We start from the raw sequence: 17,383 nt of genomic DNA, 5'->3' as shown, positions 1-17,383 counted from the left end.
GGAGACCCACTGTTGTTTGTTCTGAGCACTAAAGGGCTTGTCAAGTGAAAAAGATAGAAAAAGACCTTTAAAGAAATCGGAAAGTCAAGCTCTTGGCCGATAAGTTGGTAAATTTTCAGAAAACCTCAGGAATTAGGAAGAAGTTGGGTAGGAGCTACTCGGCAGTGGGACAAAACCTCCATCTCAAAATCAGAAAAAGGGAAAGTAACCCCTAAACGGGTGAAAAAACAATCATACATAAAAATGAAATGAGGGTCAGACTTAGTAAGCCTCCCACAGCAAACTCTATCCTCCGGGTCTGGGGCTGCTAACTCATACTTGGGTTCATCAGCTTCAAGGCCACAAGCCCTATGATGTTCCCTAAGTTCAGTTATAAAGACATCATCTACTAGGGGACGTTCAGATAAAATGAAAGAATCTACCCATTGCAACAAAGCCTCAGGAACACGTGAAGACATTTTCAAAAGTGGGGAATGAATGATAAAAACCTACATTGGCACAAAGAAAAAGAAACCATCAACAAACAGGGATCTGGAGATAAGGTATCTCGTCCAAAGCAAATAAGGAAAACTATCAATAAAAGAAACGATTTTTGTAAAATAATAACACGAAAATCCCAAAAATTTCTCTCTACAAACAACAAACATGCGTCAAGAACATACTCAAACCCCCCTTCCGGCGTACTATATTCCAAGTAGAAAGAAAGAAAATACGGAAAGAACAATAAAGGAGAGCCAGAGAAATAAGAACTAACCTTCCTTGTAGAGTCACAGAAAGAAGGAACTCCCGTAGACGAAACGTGAAAACGAAGCACCCACGAACAAGAAGGTCAAAAAGGATTTGAGTAAACGAAAAGGACAGAGAAAGGAAATTTAAAAAGAAGACGAAAGAAAAGAAAGAGAGAAGGAAGGAAAGGTATTTATAAGATACTAGGGACATAATTGTAAAACGACACAATCATTAAAAGAATGGGCCGTTACCAATGTAACCGCCCCCCACGTGTAAATGCAAAAACCAAACGGACGAGAAGTTTGATTAGACGCGACGGTTGAAAAATTCAAAATCACATTGGTACGTTGGTTTCAAAATCACGTCGGTTTCCCGACTTAAAAAGAAATATCAACTTAAACATCTCCGAATTCAACTAATATTCGAATCCAACTCATAACCAAAGAGATCATACTCGAGTAGGGGCACTGTTCATACCCTGGCCCAAAGCGATGGCCAGGCCTAATTAAGTCCAAAAATGCGCAATTCAAAGGATTGACCTTCGCTGATCCATCCGACCTCTTTAAAGAGGTCGGACTCGACATGAGCTGGCAAGTGACACTTATTCAAATAAGTAACTGCCTCTTTAAATCTCTCACCCACTTCTAGAAGTGGAGATCCCAACAACCCTAAAATAAAGGGACGGTTATCCACCATCAGAAGTGGAACTACTTCAACGGTGGTTATTGGTCCATCACCTATAAATACACTGAAGTACTAAGGTAAAACTAAGTTCCAATACTCTAAACCTGCCTACCCCCTTGCTAACTTAGGCATCGGAGTGTCTTTGCAGGTACCACCCCCATCCTTTTACATACACAACTCGGGCGGCGGCTCCCAGATATAAACCAAGTAGGAGACCACCATCCGGTTCTAGGTAAGTCCCGGAATAGAAATGAAAAAAAGTTTATAATAAATCTCAAGTGATTTCAAGAATTATAATAATTTAGGGCTAGGTGTATGTAAAATATTTGTAGGTCTTTTTTAAGTTATTGTAATTTGAATTTATATTTGTAGGTCTTTTTTAAGTTATTGTAATTTGAATTTACACCAAATTTAAAAGAGATAGCTTTACAAAAAATTAATAATGGGGAACACTATTGAAGTAAACAAATATTAATTAGTGTAATCAAAGAAGAAAGTTGAAGATGGAATTGAGTATGAGTAGAAAAGTTGGAATACGATTCAGGCTGTAGTAGAAGCCATTAATATTGTTAGTAAACAAAGCACCTGCATAGGTGATTTAGTGCTTGTTTGGATTGACACTTGTCAAACTGGAGTTTGAGCGAGAGTGATTTTGTAGAATCTATTTTGGGTAAAGAGAGTTTATGCCAACATGATTTATGTTTGGCAATTTTAGACTAAAATTAATTTTTATAAAATAAATATTATTTGGATAATATTAATTAAAATCACTTTTAGAAAGATAATTAGTTTATTACAATACATATTATAAAAAATTAGAATAATAAATCGTGCACAAAAATTATAATGATAAATTTTACAATATCAAAAAAAAATATTCTGTAATTGTTTTAATATTCTCAGTATTTTTTATTTGATATTATTTTGGACGATAACATTTTATTAGTTATGACTCTATCGTTATGTATGATCAGTTTTTTTTATTTATTTTGTCATTTTTAATAAAATCAATAATTCATATTATAACAAAATTACGATAAAAAATTTAATTAAAAAAATAGAAAATTAGAATATAAAAGAAAGTACTAAAAATGATAAAAAGAAATTATAAAAAAAATTATTAAAACCAATAATGACAAGCAACAAACCTAAACGCACGTTAAGTGAATGCAGAAGCTACAATTTCTTGCTTCAAGTGAACGCACTTTTAGGATATAAAATCATGTCTACGTTCAGAAGAAAAAAGTTGCCAAACATCAAAGAACAGCGTTCAAAGAACTTAAACGCATTTGTATCTTTTTCAATGTGTTTGCCAAACACACCCTTAATAGTAATAGTGTATCAAAAACTATAATGTCTTGTGTTGAGCCGAATGAGTACATCAGGTAGATTCCTAAAAAGTTATATACCAATATAATCCACAAAATACTAGTCTGATTAATAAAGAAAAGGATAGCAAGATTGATCATCTTCCAGCTTCATCGCGACATCGGACCTGCAGTATTGTGACTAGCTCAATTGAGATGATCTCGAACACCCCAACACCTCTGGACTTGAATTTGCATAGGCTGACAAAGTTTGCCCAGCCTCTGAAAATTACCCCGAAGTTACCGTCTCGTTTGCCACTAAATCTGGTGTAGGTGGCTTCCACCTCAATGTGGTCGTGTGCAAGGATGAGTGTGTGCCTTTGACTAGTGAAATTACAGAATAAATAACAACTAATGACTATACTAACTAGTGAAATGGAATATGCATAGAAATAAGGACCTTCTAGCATATCATTTATAGATTTCTATTTCCAGAAATAACGACTGAATTAGAACTTAATCATAACCCCTCAATCATAGCAAAGGAGATGTATCTCATTGATGCACGGAAACTTGTCTCTTAACAAATCTCCCTCAGCAAGTATACCGAATTGTCGTCAAGTAAAAACTCACAATAGAGTGAGGTCGAATCCCACAGGGATTGATTGGTCAAGCAACTTTAATTGGAAGAATGTTCTAGTTGAGCTAAGCAGAATTTGGTTTGAGAGTTGCAAGAAATTAAATGGCGGGAAAGTAAATAGCAGAAAATGTAAATGCTGGAAATAAAGAGCTGAAAATAGATGACGAAAAATAAATTGCAGAATCTTAAATGGGAATGGGGAAGATGATCATAAAAGTAATTGGCAGAAATTAAAGAGAATGGGTAAGATCAGAAATGGGAAGTTCATTGGGCTTAGGAGATGTTGCATCCTCCGGATCAAGTTCATTTTCATCTCTTCCTCAATCAATGCATTCATTGATCTCCTTGTCAATCTTAAGTGATTGAATTCCAATTCCTTAGTAATTCAATCTCTCAAATCTTGATCAATAGCCAATTCCTTGGTCCAATTGCTCATGAGAAGAGATGAGGTATGGTCACTGATTATACCACATGTATTTCCAAATCAAAGTGTTGGTAGGATTATATTTCACTATATCCATCCAAACCCCAATTTGGTCCAACATGAGAAAGCATTTCTAACATGATCTCTTCATTCCTCTTCCAAGGTTCCGAAGAGATCCAAGTATGAATAGCTTCTTTTCCAAGATAACTACTCAATTGGATGAAGATTGAAAGCTTTCTAGTAAAATCAAGAGAAAAGAAAGAAGAAGAAAAATGAAAACTATTATTGATCCATCAAATTACAACAGAGCTCCCTAACCCAATGAAAGAGGTTTAGTTGTTCATAGCTCTGGGAATGAAAAACAAAGATGGAGAATGCATTCTGAAAAGTTAACTAGAAGTTGCAGAGAAAGTAAAAAATATAGAGAGTAATTCTAATAATGCCCAAAAGTCTTTTCTAGTTCAAAGTTCTCCCTATTTATACTATTCTTCTGATCTTCTAGTTGCTTCTTCAAGTCTTGGATATGGGCCTTTGGATCTTGAGTTGAAGCTGTTATCTTCTTCAGTGGGCTCAGCTTTACTTACAGAGAAAGTGTGTAGTAGGTATGGACTTTAGCTTGGGGCGTTAGTGGTGTTAACGTTAAGTGAAACTGTGGGGTCGAGAACGTTAGTGACAATCACCTTTTTCACTAATGTTCCTAACCGAAAAAATGGTCCACGTTAACTTCAACGTTAGTGGCACTAACGTGACCACTAACGTTGCTTCTTGGCCCTTCGCAAACGTTACTGGGGTTTACCTTTTCCAATAACGTTGAGAGTACCGCTTTCTCCCTATGTTAGAGTTCACGTTAGTATAGTTAACGTGGCCTTTAACGTAGGCTTGCTAAATCTTCGAGAGCGTTAGTGACACTTACCTTTGTCACTAACGCTTCAAAACGCCCCTAGAAAATACATGAAACTACCCTAAAACCATAAAGAAAAGGTCAGTGAAACTGGCCAAAATGCCCTGTCATCACTCATTATCAACCCATTGACCACTAATTAGAGTTACACAGACATCAGTATCTTATGAAGCAATTGTTATATAAGACAGTAATCACATTAACATTAATTAACAATTACTATTTTATTGGAAATCATCTAGTTGCACAATCAAAATAAATCAAGAATTTTGAATTTCACCAATCAGTGACCTGTGGAAACCAAAAATTAACATTCTCTTAAAAGTGTTTGAATTCTAGAGCTAAAATCCTAATCACACACAACTGGAGAATACACAGTTTTGCTTTAAAAACAAAAGAAAGCCAGGAATCTGTGTATCAAATTATCCAAGTATCAAATAAAATAGCACACCTTAGACAAGAATGGTTCAAGAACAGTAATAATATTGACAAGTTCAGGGTCCAACCCAATTTCCTCCTTTGCTTCTCTCTTTTAGAGGCTTTCTTTGGACCCCTCATTTTTGTCTTTTCAATGTCTATCAGGCTTGATAAATCATTGTCACCCTTTTTCAATATTACCAAGTTCAAATCAGAGAGGTTACTGAATATGGAAGAATCAAAACACAGAACACAAGACTTGAATGAATTCTCTATACATTGTGCATCCTATACTAATTGTCATTATAATCTAAGTCTCAAAGAAAATTAAAAGAGACATATAATAGTATAGTGTATTACCTCTATGGTGCAAGAGGTGAACACAACTAGGGGTCAATACTCTTGCTTCACAACCTCCAGTGATCTTGTAGACGTGGCCTTTGAATTCTTGTTGGTAGAACAGTAATGAAGATGATTAGGACAATCTCAAAATTGCTTAACTAAAATACAAAGTAGAATGTCATAACTCATAACATAACAACGTGCCACAAAAATAATCCATATGACCAAAACACAAAGTAGTGAAAAGATTACAGCTTCTGATCATCATCAATATCGAGCTTCCTTTGGCATCCAGTGGTGGGATTTGCAATGTTAAATTGAGAAAGCAAAATGTATACAACAAGAAGTTTGATTCGATCATGTCGCCTATGAATTTGAAAATTTCAAGGGATATGTTAAGAATCCGGTGTACTTAAAAATGAAGTTGATATTGAATCATTATTATGTATCCAAATTTTAGTTCTCTTATGGCCTCAGAACACTTTGTTGAGGAAATAGAAATCTGGTTGGAGACAAGGTTTATTGATTTTATTTTCACTAGCAATTCTCAATCTGAATAAACATGTGAGATGTCCAAAACATGTCTAATTCAGTATCTTTAGTACAACTATATTTCTTTAATTTAGATGTCCAAAGCAAGTAACAAACCCATTCTTTCCTGTATGATTTTCTTTAGAGCCTCCAGCTCAATGAACTTCCTTTGTGGCCTATGAAAATGCTGCTCACAGTAAAATTTGTGTCACTTCTTGAAATTATCCTTCATCTACAATCATTTGAACCAAGCTATAATAAGATACATAATTAAATAAATTATTAAAATCCTAGAAACCAACGAAGAGATCAGACTATAATTTTGAGCTACTTAAATGTTTAAGAAATTAGATTCTAAACTTTAAAGTAAGCACAAAAAAACAAAGAAATATGAGTGATAGAAAATTAGGAATTAAAAAACCCTAAATTGAGGAAAAATGTGAAAAGATGTAAAAAGACCTAATATGCACTGATGGATGGACTTGGCCATGTCGGACTTGAAGATGAGAATATGGAGGCGCCGCTTGAGGAAGTTCTCGACAGTGAGAGAGAGGATATAATCGATCTTGTTCTGCGTCTTGTCGAGGAGGTTGTAATGGAACATCCTCAGAGGCTTGGGCGTTGCGACCAGATCTGGAGAGGCGATGAACTGCGGTGGCGATGGCAACGACGACGGCGAGGCAAGCCCTCTCTCCTCTCTGAATCTCTCTATTTTCCTCTTCTCTCAGATCTCCTCAGCTAGCGGCACTAATTCCATGCCCAAACTGTACTCAGAGTGCTTCACATCCATCGGAGCAAAAGCAGAACAAACGGCAAAACTTGCCGGGAAAGACGACACAGCAATGACACCGTGCGGATTTGACACGCCATAGTTAGAGGGAGCTTGCCTTGTGCTTTAGAGCTCTGACACAGTGGCACATTGATATAGGCTCAGATGCGGGTGAGTCGGTGGTGGTGGGAGGAGTTGGAGATGTGGCATCGTGGTGTTTCTCCTCCATTAGAATCGAAAAATTCTTATTAGGGTTTTGGAGTTCAATCACTCGATCTCCTCCACCGTAAGCACCATCTCCTTCTATGGGTTCCAAAAGAAGCTTGCCAGTGACCCCAACCTAATTTAAACCTACCTGTTAATGGATTTTGGTGCTTTCTTGTAATAAGAAATTCTAAACTTTTTCTGAATTCCTCCCAACCGTTACTCTGGTTTATTTGTGTACCAACTCATGTATTTTTTATTATTGGAGTTTACAACCTGGTCCTTCAAGGTCCAGATTATTCTTTTTCTACCGAAGAAAGCTCCTATAAACAATTGTGTGATATGTTTTGATATTTTGGTATGAGTTTTACATTGCTATGGGGCAGTTTTTAACTTTTTAAAAGGCACAAAAGTGTGATAATAATTTTTTAATTATTTAAATACAAAACGGCGACAATGTTTTGATTAAAAATACTTGTTAAAAGTTTTTTATGCATAAAACAACACTACTATTTTGATTTTTTATTTTTTTTTAATTTACAAAATGAAAAACGTCATTGACATTTTGCTAAATTTTTATTTTTTTTAAAATTAAGATAATTAAAAACATCATTAATGTTTTGTTACATGGGACATTTTTAAAATATTATCTGGTTAAAAATATCATTGACATGTTGCAAAAAAAGTGAAATTATAGATGGTGTTTTGTGCTAGTAAAAATAAAAAAATATAAAATCAACTATAAAAGAGTGTTGTATTATGCTAAAATGCAAAAATGAAGTAATGAGAGTTTTGTTTTGCATATTGAGAGTGTTCTGCAAATTAGTGAAAAAAATGTGCGAGTGAGTGTGACGAGTATATAAAATAGAAGGTTATGTTAGTTTAAAAATATACTATAATGATCAGATTTTGCTTCATACACATGAAGATGTGAGCTTCTTATTTGAAAATCCATGTGTTATTGTTGTTCCTCTTTCAATAACATATGAAGGATTTATGAGTGTACTTTCTCAAAGTATAGATCAAATACTATAGAGAGTAACAAATATTTTGTACAGATAGCATGTGCTAGTATTTGGTAGTTTGGTTCAATTCAAATAATGTTTGTGATTGATGAAGCTAGTATGCAAGGAATATTTTTGACCTACCATCAAACTAGAGCACATGTCTCATTTATCGAGTTGTATGTTAAGTTCAAAAAAATTGATGATGTTGATTTTCCGGAACCCAACATAGACTGGATGGGTTATAATACTGAAAGCAACGAAGAGTTTGAAAGTAATTATGAAATTGTTTGGTCCAGCTAAAGATGTGGAGGAAGATGATATAATGATCGAGGGAGATGTGGCTAATGTTGCAAATGCACTAGGGGGCCAGCATCTATCTGGAGAGCCATCTGTTATGCGTACTTTAAATCTTAATCCCATGCTTGCACCAAAATTTTCTAAAGACATCAATATAGGTAATTTTGTGATTATTATTATTATTATTATTATTATTATTATTATTATTATTATTATTATTAGAAATTTAGAATAACATTTTGATTTATTTTTGTTTTATTATTGGTGTAGTTGCCACTGTTGTCGTAGATGGTGAATTCGTCGTCGAAATGGAGTTTAACTTTAGAGAGGCTATTATTGCAGTAGTTAAAGAGTATACCATCCGGAGAGGCGTCGATTACAAGGTGTATAAATCAAAACTGACGAAATTCTATGCTAAATGCATAAAATACAAAACAAGCTATGATTGGCTTATCAGAATTAGTCTTATAAAAAGACAGTATTGTTGGGTGATAAGGAGGTACAATGGTAGTCACACGTACACCAGAAGTACCATCTCTCAAGATCATGCTAAATTGGATTCTGATACAATTGTAGAAGCAATAAACCATTGGTTGAAGTCGTCCCATCCATAAAGATGAAATCTGTTATTGTTGAAGTGCAGTAGAAGTTCAACTATACGATAAGTTATTGTAAAGTATGGTTGGCCAAGCAAAAGGCAGTCGAGAAAATATTTGGTGAGTGGGAAGCTTCTTATGAAGCTTTGCCCATATGTTTTGAAGCAATGGTGGTAAAAGAACCATCAACAACTGTTGAGTACGAAACTGCATATGGCTACCAAGGGGTTGAGTTGGTTGATGATCTCCGGATTCTTACGCGAGTATTCTGGGCTTACTACCCTTATATTAAAGCATTTAGAAGTTGCAAGCCGCTGGTCCAGGTTACACACACTTGTATGAAAAGTATAAAAAGGAAATTTTAGTTGAAGTATTACAAGATAGCAATGGGAATATTGTTCCTCTTGTATTCGCCCTAGACGAGGGCAATATTGCCGATCCCTGGCACATTTTCTTGGCCATTTGCAAATGACATATCTGGTTAATCAAGATGGTGTTGCCCTTATCTCTGATTGACACGAGTCAATTATCTCAATTGTAGGTCATAGTAACGAAGCATGGCAATATCCGAGAGCTATTTACATATTTTGCATTAGACACATAGCATCCAACTTCTTGAGGAGGTTTAAGGCACCGCATATACATAAGCGTATTGTCAACATACGCTATTCTAGATCAATGTATGAATTCAATATGTGTTACCAGGGATTATGTGAGCGGGGGTGTGGCTTACAAGCAGTGGCTTGACAATATCCATCGGTCGTTATATGTCTTGGCATATGATGATGGACATCGCTGGGACCATAAGATCACCAACCTAGTGGAGTGCATTAATAGAGTACTAAAAGGGAACGCAATTTTTTTATCATAGCCCTTGTTAAGGAAACCTTTTACAGGCTAAATGCATTGTTCACAAGGAAGAAGGCTGAGGTTGAAGCTCGTATAACTGCAGGTAATCTATTCTCTGAATATACAACCGAGAAAATTTGGTCAAATTAGCATGCATCGAAAAACATCCAAGTTAACTTATTTGATAGGCAAAACGAGTTCTTTGAAGTACACGAGATGCCTATTGGTTTGGAGTTTGCAATAAATTTATTTCTTTGGCATTGTGATTGTGGTAATTGTCAAGTGCATCGAATTTCTTATTGCAATGTCTTTGCTTGATGTGCAAACCAGCGCTTGGATTGAAAATAGTTTGTGCATGAGGTATATATGATGGGAGAGATCCAAAAGGTGTATAGAATCTGATTCAGGCCACTAGAAAATCCAACAACATGGTCTGTCTGTGCATCAAAGACTAAGAGTATTACCTAATCCCCACCTCAAGCGAGTGACCAAAGGTCATCCTAAGAAAACTTACTTCCTGAATGAAATGGATATACGTGATCTATGTGCTCCTATGTATTGTAGACTTTGTGGAGGTGAGGATCATAGTCGAAGTAGTTGCCCGTATCATGGTGGAGCTAGTGCTAATGGCTCAGCTCTAAATTCGTAGTTCTCATATTAAAGGAGTTTGTGATTTCAGATGTGTGAAGTACTTTATTTAGTCTTATATTCAGTTTTAGTTTGTCTCTTTTGGATGTATTTTGTTATGTTATGGGTACTTTTCTAAAATTATTTTTCAAGTTCACTTTGCTAAAATTTTTTAAAGCCACACAACACATAGAAAATTAATTAAAACAACACAATGCGTAGAATATTACATTGCACATATCCACTGACTAAACTTATAATAACTTATTTAAAGATATTTTTCTACATGGTTTGCACAATTTTATAGCATCTTTTTTTTATCCTTTTCTTGATCCATGATGGGCTTCATCTAGGTCGACCCTTATAGGTCAATCCTAAGGTCATAACCCTTACCGTGAGCATCTACTTGATAGCAAAAATAACAACATGATCAATTTACACTAATATAAGTACCAATCCTGATCAATCATAAATACAAAGTCAATAGATAATAATGACAATCAAATTACCTAAACTAGACTCATCAACCATATCATCACTTGAACAATTTGCATCAACCACATTATCATCTGTACTAGACTGATCAACCACATCCTCACCTAAATCAGGCTGATCAACCTCTTCCTCATTTATATGAGTCTCATCAACCGTATCATTGTTCTCCTTCTCGTCACCCTTAGGCATAGGAATTCGTGTTGGGGTTTGGCGACATCTAATCCTCCTATGAACATTCCTAACTGAATCAAGAGAAGTTCTTGCCCTAGAGTGCTTAGAATAGGACTGGGGTGGATGTCTCGCATCCAAAGATAATCGTCTGGGAACAACTTGAGGCATTGGCACCTGTAGAGGATCTTGGGTAGAGAATAAATCATTAACCCCTGAGATGACTCTAGACCCTAAACCCAATCAATAATGTGTCTATATTATTCCTTATTCTGTGCCACTATGCCTAGAAGTTGTGACAATGAATATGGCTATGTCAGTATGTATTCTCCGCACATGGTGGATGGCTGGCCGTATGGATGTGTAGAAGGTTGTGTGAAAGGTTGTGCATATTTCTATGTGTATGGTGAGTATGAATGTGAGTAAGATGGTATAAAAAGTTATATGGAAGGTTTTGTATATTTCTCTAAGTAAGGTAGATATGGATATTGTGGTGGATATGAATATAACAGTGGGTATGGTTGTTGCTATCATGATGGGTAGGTGTATGGTGGGTATGCATATGTCGAAGGATATGGTGGTCGTATTTTCTGTGGTGGTTGTTCTTGCTGTGGTGGTTATTGTGTTCGTGGTGATTACTAATGCATGAGCATCTTAAGCACTTTTCTTGGGCAATTCTTATAGAAAATTAATGATTTTTTCTTGGTAATTATATGATTTTCAAGGCTATTCTATTAGTACTTTGATTTCTTTGGTTTCATGATTCTTGTAGAAAAATGTTAAAAAAGAGAAGTAAAAGCACAAGGAGGAGCTAAGAATTGAAGACAAGTGCAAAGAGAATTCGTGGATGCTGTCAACCCTGATCTCTTCACACTCCAATGCGCATAACTTGAGCTACAGTGGTCAAATGATATGGTTCTAGCAGAATTAAAAAGTCAATTTTCAGAGCTTTTCTACGATATATAATAGTCCATACTTGCTCTCTGTCATCACAACCCTAAATGCTGCGACATTGGCATCCAACGTTAAACTGCGTCCAACGCTAAACCGGGTCCAATGCTAAACCGCGTCCAACACCAAGAAGGAAGTCATGAAAACTACTAGGTTGTGTGTACGCATCTCCCATGCGTATGCACAAGTCATGAAAACTACTAGGTTGTGTGTACGCATCTCCCATGTGTACGCATGACACCTAGTTTGCATGCCACAAGAGAATTCAGCTGTGGGATGCCTGAACCAAAACAGGGAGCATTTAAAGACAAATTTCCTTAGCTGTGGGACATGGAAAATTTGGTGTGGCACGTGAGTTCTTAAATAGAAGCTATCCAACCTAAATTGAAGGCCACGCGTTGCACGCATGAAGGGCATGTCCCATGCACCAATTGGGTCACCTCCGAGGGGCCTTAAATCACCCACTAAGTCCTCTAATTCTGCAATACTTAAGTGATTAACTCAAGGCTCAACTTAAGCCCATGAATCATAGCATTGATTAAGAACTACAAGGGGAAAAGATCCAAGCTTGGCTGGAGGAAAATATTTATGAGTTATATTTAATTTTTTTAATTTAATTTAATTTTAAGTTTGAATTTTGAATTTCTTTTAGGTTAGTATTTAAGAAGGAAGTTAGATGTTCTGGGGGTCCGCTCAGCTCCTCTTCTCTCTTCTTTGTTAGTTTTAGGTTTTACATATTAAATTAGAATTTGAATTTGCTACACTATGGGCAACTAAACCTCCATTGTTAAAGTTAGGAGCTCTATTTATTTTGATGGATTAATATTATTATTCTTCTATTTTGATTAATGCGTTGATTTTTATTTAAGAATTGAGTTTCATTCTTCATTCTAAGGATTAGAATATGTTGGAAAATAACTTTTTTTCTGAATTGAATTCCTTTGAATCTTGGAGAAGTTAAAATCATTAGAATTAAGCTTGAAACCATTTTCTCATGATTCTTCAATTATCTAGATTTAATTTGATACGTGACATATAATCAGATTTCTTTTGGATTTTTGAAAATTGTGTGGCCTTTAAACCAGAAATTGGATTTAACCTTATAACACAATTAATTGATCAAGGAATTGATGGTTGGTTAAGTTAGGAGAAATTGAATTGCCAAGGAATTAGAATTCAATTACTCAGGGTTTGCCATGAATTTTATCTTTACATGATCAAAGTAGATAAATATAATTATTAATCTGGAAACTTAAGTATCTTTTACACCTTAACTATCTTTATCATATTATTTTCTTAACCAATTTTTGTTTGTTCTTGTTTAATTTTCTAATTTCATGCTATTTACTATCGAAACCCTTATTTTGGATTGTCTGGCTAGAGTAATCAATTGACTATTGCTTGCTCATTATGTTAATCCTCGTGGAAATGATAATCCACTCCTGTGGTATTACTTGATACGATCCGATACACTTGCTGGTAGTTTGTGGTTTGTAAAATTCCACGTCAAGTTTTTGGCGCCGTTGTCGGGGATTAATTGTAATTAACAAACTACCAGTTAATTAATTTTGCTAGATTAGACATTTTTTTCTTTTTTCTATTTCTCTTCTATTTCAAAAAAAATAAAACACAAAAATATTTATTTCTATTCTTTCTTATTTTCCTCTCTTTTTACCACATAGTGTGTTTAATTCAGTTTAGTATTTTGTGCTAAGAAAAATAATAGAGAGAGATCATATGGGTTACTACTCACACTGAAGGAATGATTCATATTATTGTAGATGGAGAAACTATCTAGAGTTTAGTTCGGAAAGTCAAGACCAAAAAAACTTCAGTGTTTCATATTCCATTCATCAAGAAGCACCATCTCCTTACTCATACCAAGAACCATCTGATAAACTAGTATTTTATGGTATATTTTGGATTGAATTGAGTGGATTTTGTCAACTATTCTCGCACTTATTCATGTAAATTGCATGGTTTTAAGTTTCCTTCCTAATTTTGTGCTATGATTGAAAACATGCTTCTTTGGCCTTAAAATTGCTAATTTTTAATCTTCTCTTATTACCATTCGATGCCGTGATATGTGTGTTAAGTGTTTTTAGGTTTTATAGGGCAGAAATGGCTTAGAAGATGGAAAGAAAGCATGCCAAAGTGGAAGTAATACAAGAATTTGGAGATTTGAGAAGCTGATCTCGATGCGTACGCATGGATGACGCGTACGCGTGACCAAGCCTTAGTCCAAATGATGCGTACGGGTGGATGACGCGTACACGTGGCCAGTGAATTATCAAAGCGATGCATGCGCATGGCCGACGCATACGTGTGACAAGCGTCACATGCCTCAGTAAAGAGAAAACGCTGGGGGAAATTTTTGGGCTGCTTTTGATCCAGTTTCAGGCCCGAAAATGAAGACAAGAGGCTGGGTAGTGAAGTTGGACGGGGGATTCATCATTCATTCACACATTTGAGTTTGAGATGTAGGATTTTAGGGTTTCTTCTTTCAATTTCTTCTTAGGTTTTAGGTTTAGGTTTCAGTCTTATTTTAATTTTGTTTTCTCTTACTTTTATTTGTTCTAGCACTTTAGTTCACCAACTCTTCTTGTTAATTTCTTATTTTGCAATTTTAGTTTATGAGTTCTTTTGTTACTTTCAGTTTCCTTTCTATGCAATTTTATGTTTTCATGTCTCTTGATAATTGCCTTAGTTACTATTATTAATTTCTTGTTTATGTTAGTCATAGCCTTTATTACTTCTTGCATTTTGTGATATTTACTTTTATTACATGCTATGTGTTTAATGAAATATTTCTTTTGGTTATAGAGTAGATTTTTTGATTCTTGGCTTGGGTTGGTAACTTGGGTGACCTTGAGTTGCTAATGTCTAAGTGATTGATGATTGATGTCCATTGACACTAGCTTTCATTATTTCGATTAGTGAGTGGCTAGGACTTATGGATTGGGATTGATGAAGCTTATTTAACTTTTCTTTAATTGTTAGAGGATGACTAAATGAGATTAATTCCTACAACTATCATATTGTGGTTAGTGACAAGGATAGAGATCTTTAACCATTAACCCTTACTAAGATCTTTTTACTATTTGAGTTTTCTTTACATTCTTTCTATTTAAATTTCTTGTTCCTTATTTCAAAACCCCAAAAGAGGTACATCATAACCAATAATAAGCACACTTCCTTGCAATTCCTTGAGAGATGAGCCGAGGTTTGAATACTTCGGTTTATTTTTATTGGGGTTTGTACTTGTGGCAACCTAATTAAACATTGACCAAGGATTGATTGTTGTTTTAGAACTATACTTGCAACATGATTATTTGTGTGAAATTCTTTACCAACATTTATGTTCCGTCAAGTTATTGGTTATTGTGAATATTATGAATATGTTTTCCTTTTGCTTCTTTGTTAGTCGTTGCTAGTTTTAGGAGTTTGTTTTCATTATTTCTTATTAGCTTTTGATTTTGTTTTGTCTTTTCACTATGAATTCTCACCCCTTTGGCTATGAGTATAGTTACAACTATGTTGTAGGAAATGGGAGCTATAATGAAAATTTGCATCAAGGATGGGATAATCAAGGGTGGGAGGAGCCATATGCTTGTGATCAACCATCTTGGCAACAACCTCCTCCAATGTACTATGAGCAAAAATTTCCTGTTGATGCATACCCATTTAATGGCTATGGTGGACTTCCTTGTGACTACCAACAACCACCACCATATGCCTATGAACCCCCTCCTCAATATAGTTCTCAACCTACCTCACAAGTCCTATTTTACCAAACACTATCCTATGATCCATACCCCTCATACAACCAATCACCCTTACCTCATCCTTGTGACCACTATGAAAGACAACCTATAGAACCACCCATATTCCAACACAATTACTCCCAAGAACCACCATGCTCACATATACTACCTCAATATATACCATTTCCATATCCTTATCAAGATGAACCACCTTCCTATCATGAACCCTTCCTCCCAAGCAATGAACCCTCATATCCACTCCAATCTCCAATGGATGACACCCTTGGTCTTCTTCTTCAAAGGCAAGGAGAGATGCAAAGGACGACACTAGAACTCATGGCTACCTTGACCGAGGTAGTAAATAATTTAGCCTCCCTACACTTTGACACTCAAAGTAACCCCATGGCCGCATGTGGAGAATCTAATGAGGTGCATAGCATGAAGGAGAGATTAGAAACTCTGGTGGAAAATGAGGAATGTGACTTTGTATTGGAACAATTGGAGGAAGCCATAATTGTTGAAGAGAAAGAAGTGGTTGAAGACTTAAGAGATGCTGAACCTCCTTGGGAATCTAGAGTGGTAGAGTATTTCTCCAAGAAGCTTGAAATTGATGTTGAAGAGGATAGTGCACAACCTCAAAGGCATAGTCCCTACAAGGAATTGGACAAAATAGAGCAGGAAACAAGTTCCTTTGGTGATGAAAATCCTACATCACATCCTCCTAGTGATGAACTTGCATCCGCAATTGAACCCCTTGAGTTTGAAGAACCTTCTCCGAGTGAATCTGAAAGTGATGTTGAGGTAGAATTTTCTCAACCTCCAACTTATGAGTTGAGTGATGGGGAAGAATTAGAAGAACTTGATAAGGAAGAGGTTGCAGTGAAGGAAGCGTGTCAAGAGGTGGAAGTTATCAAGGAAGAGTACAAGGGAGTGGAGCTTGCAAGATCATTAGAAACACCTCTCCCCAAGCCATTGCCATCAAATACAACATTCAAGTAGGTAAAATTCTTATCCTTAACCTTTACTTTCCCACTTGAATATGGTTTACTTGAGACAGATGGTCAACTTAGAGCTCTTTGTGGCTTTAAGAGTAAAAGGGAAATGGTTAGTGGTTGGAGTTGTCATGCAAGGTTCAATATGGTTGCATGCTCAAAATCTAAATGCAAAGATTGGTGTAGAGCTTGATTGAATGGGTCTAGGAAGTTGTTTGGATGCCTCAGTGAGAATTCGGATTGCTTGCCACCCGGTTGGAATAATGATGATCAACTTGAAAACGGATGTAGAAACAAGATTTGGGATCCGGGAAAATATGACGATCAATTTTGGGAGCCCTTAGCTTGTGCAGAACTTCATCAAAACTTGGAGCTATTAATTTTGAACTTTGGAGCTTATTGTAAGTCCAAGCATTGGTGGAAGTTTTAAGATGAGTTCAAGCACAAGCGACCATGACAAGGAGCTCACCAAATGTCCAACTTAAGGACTTTAACTAAAAGTGCTAGGTAGGAGACACCCTACCATGGTAAACTCTTCCAATTTTTCCTTTTATTTATATTGGTAATAAGTTAAATTTTCACTTTTAGTTAGGTTTATTTAGCTCAAGTTATGGTTTATCTTGTTTAATAATATTTGGCATTGCTTTGGGTAGCTTGTCAGTTTTCTTAAAAAAAAGGGGGGGGGGGGG

At 35.7% G+C, this 17,383-nt stretch overlaps 1 long non-coding RNA gene across 1 annotated transcript in view; it reads right to left on the bottom strand.

The window, feature by feature from the left end:
- LOC110266713 overlaps positions 6,342-17,383 on the bottom strand; it is a 20,738-nt gene continuing 9,696 nt past the window's right edge. The window contains exon 3 of the long non-coding RNA XR_002354211.1: positions 6,342-6,471. This is a non-coding gene — a long non-coding RNA (uncharacterized LOC110266713). The remainder of the gene's footprint in view (positions 6,472-17,383) is intronic.

Source organism: Arachis ipaensis, chromosome B09, assembly GCF_000816755.2.
Source record: "Arachis ipaensis cultivar K30076 chromosome B09, Araip1.1, whole genome shotgun sequence".
In the NCBI taxonomy this organism is placed as follows: Eukaryota; Viridiplantae; Streptophyta; class Magnoliopsida; order Fabales; family Fabaceae; genus Arachis; species Arachis ipaensis.
The sequence above is the reverse complement of the archived record's forward strand: the minus strand, read 5'-3'. Positions and strand labels throughout refer to the sequence as shown.